Source organism: Atractosteus spatula, chromosome 4, assembly GCF_055471065.1.
Source record: "Atractosteus spatula isolate fAtrSpa1 chromosome 4, fAtrSpa1.hap1, whole genome shotgun sequence".
Taxonomy (NCBI): Eukaryota; Metazoa; Chordata; class Actinopteri; order Semionotiformes; family Lepisosteidae; genus Atractosteus; species Atractosteus spatula.
Genome location: NC_142709.1, coordinates 61918973 through 61921904, shown reverse-complemented (window position 1 = coordinate 61921904; position 2932 = coordinate 61918973). Strand labels below are relative to the sequence as shown.

Sequence of the window (2932 nt, the reverse complement as noted above, 5' to 3'; positions counted from 1 at the left end):
GAAGCTATATTTTTCTAAAAAATCTATTGTTATAAATTCTATTTTATCAGTATTTTACAGTGAAGGCGTGTGAAATATTCAACCTGTGATGTCAGTTATACAATCTAATCATTCTGAAAATGTCACCAAGTTTTACAAAGTATAATGTTATTTGTAAGATAGAGCAAAAGCTCCAACTGCTGATAGCAGTAATTAAAAAGGTTACTGCACACAACACGTTTTGTGATATATAAACGGTTACAAAACATCGACGAAATTTTGTTCCGTGCAGGTCTTATAGTGATATCAGTCTTCAATCTCTGGAGCCCTAATTTTAATCTCAATAATTCGATATAAATGGCTGTATGACTGTATTTAGTACAGTATCATAATTAAACAGCTCCAGTCCTCGAAAGGTGCTGTAGAATCCAGCAGGTTTTCTACGCATTTATAAATATGAACACCCGGACACCTGGCGACTTTTAAAAAGTGTCAACGACGAGTTCAACTGTAAAAAGCAAAGATGGAACGAGCTGCACACCGGGAACGTCTATGTGTGCCAAAACGCGGGTTGTGAGCGCTGTTTTGTTATCAAGTCATTTGCTGCCCTCTAGTGTCCCGAAACAGAATAAAAATGGATGCAGAATACGGTGTTGTCAGGTGCTACACAATGTCTTTTGAATTACCGGGTATTCACTCACTAGCGACAACGGGCGTGTCTTGATTTTCCAGGCCAGCGCTGCGTTTTATTTTGTAATTAAGGTAATAACGTGAAGTACTCCCAGACATAAAGTTAAACATATTTAACATATAAACATATAAAACGTAGTACACGCATGATTTAAAACTGTTTTAAAAATCAGAAAAAGAGTCAATCATTTGGGATATTTTGGAATACCGTATTGTTTTCTTTTTACCCCGGAATGCCTTAAATATGATGGGAAAAAATGAACACGTTTTTAAATGTAATTTATATTGGAAATAAAATAACCCGTTTTCCGATCATGAGAACGTGTTTTCATTATAATTTAATATATTATGTACAATTAATGGCACCGAAACATTTAAAAATATTACAAAAGATGTTGTTACTCAGAAACCAATTCACAGAAGAGTGACAAGGTCTTAAATTCAAGAAATTTAAACGTAGGGAAACTCATCAGCAGACCTCGTGGCGCAACGGTAGCGCGTCTGACTCCAGATCAGAAGGTTGCGTGTTCAAATCACGTCGGGGTCACTTTTGGGTACATTTCATTAATCTTCGCTAATAAAATGATCTTCCCCTTATCACCGTCACAAGTGAACGGTAAATATAAAATGAATGACGCAGACGTGTAACACATACAAAGATAGAGAACAGGCATTATCTCACTCTTGGCGCAATGTGCCATAAAGTTATGTACACAGATAACTTTTAACGTTTATCATCAGAAACCTGATATCAAAATCCTCGTCATAATGATCACAGAAGATGTAAAATATTACGGGACATCAGAGTATTATTTCAATTGTGACCTAATTATTCAACGTGTTGTCCATCAAATAATTAAGGATTTACAAAGTTATGTCAGAGAGTTTTGCGAGACATGCTACTATATGAAAATGTCCCCAAGCCAGTCCTCTGGACTGATACTGCGCTTTTTTTTGGGGGGGGGGGGGAAGATACTTGGGTTCAAATTCCACTTCAAATTCCGCTGCCATTGAGGTGTTTAGAAACATTTTCGAAGAGAAGAAATTAGTTGGCGAACTGCGATGTACAAGATGAATAGGACATTTTGACAACAATAAGGAAATATTACTAGCAGAAACAAAGCTAAGCAAGGAGACAGCCCTGAACCAAAATCTCTCTCTCTCGAGAATTTCTCCCTCCGGGCAACGAACCATAACCAACACGCTTCCGGGCAGCCCCAGCAATAGCGACAAAATTTGTAGTGTAAAGAATACATACGCCCCTGTGCATAATGAGGAGCTTGGCCGCCCGGAATGGAGAAGTTCACCTTTAGCTCAGCTGGCAAGCTCCCTGTTGCGTGACGCTGGAGATCCGGGTTCGAGTCCCTGCGGTGGAGCGGCGAGGGCACATACCCAGAGAAATTCGTTACAATATTAACTTAATGGCTAGTCCTGCAATTTTGAAGGTTGTGTATACCTGATGTAACTCCCCATTTCAGCTCTCCTACACAAGATTTTAGTTTAATTGTATTAATATTTTTCAATCATCGTTTATTCTGTGTTGTTTAACCGTTTCTCCAGAGGCGAAATCAGAGCACATTTGTAGAGGCGCAAATTGCGAACCAGGGACATCTGATTCTACATTTCAGTTTGATTTTCCGTTTTTTGTTTTATTTTTTTTCATTTGGATTTTTATTTTTGTATGTGTTTTGCACTTCACATCGTATAAGTTGTTTTGAGAAAATTTTGTTGTTTGTAAGGCTACTACTGAGACTGATATTCCTTTGTAGAAAACCAGTAACTAAACCTTGTTACTATAATATATTATCTGTTAATAATATTAACAATATTAGTTATATAAATAAAATGACCTTTTCGATTATAAATGCATACTGCGTTCAGAACATAACTGAGTGGAATTAGCATAATCTGAGTTTTAGTTCAAACACATTTTACATTTTTGAAAGTTAACACAGTGGAGTACTATGGGTTATGTCACAAAGACGCAGATGATAAATTGCATTAGATTGGTCGTAGCAAATCAGGAAATTGTTAATTTACATATTGTTTGAATAATCCTATACAGTCTGAATGGGTGAATAAGTAAGCAAATGAACTGTCACTTGAAACTGCTCCTGAGTTCACAGTCGAGTCCATACATTTTGAACTTGGGGAACATTATTACAGTTGTTCTATGAAATTAAATGGACTTGTAAGGTGTTTTGCAGTTTCACGATATTTAATAATATTTTTTAAGAAGTAAAACTAAAGCAGTAATAAATTA

General features: G+C 36.4%; 1 non-coding gene across 1 annotated transcript; it reads left to right on the top strand.

Moving 5' to 3' along the window:
- The first annotated feature begins 1144 nt into the window (after positions 1 to 1144).
- On the top strand, positions 1145 to 1216 carry trnaw-cca (transfer RNA tryptophan (anticodon CCA)). The gene has a single exon. It is a non-coding gene; the product is annotated as a tRNA-Trp (tRNA).
- The last annotated feature ends 1716 nt before the right edge of the window (positions 1217 to 2932 follow it).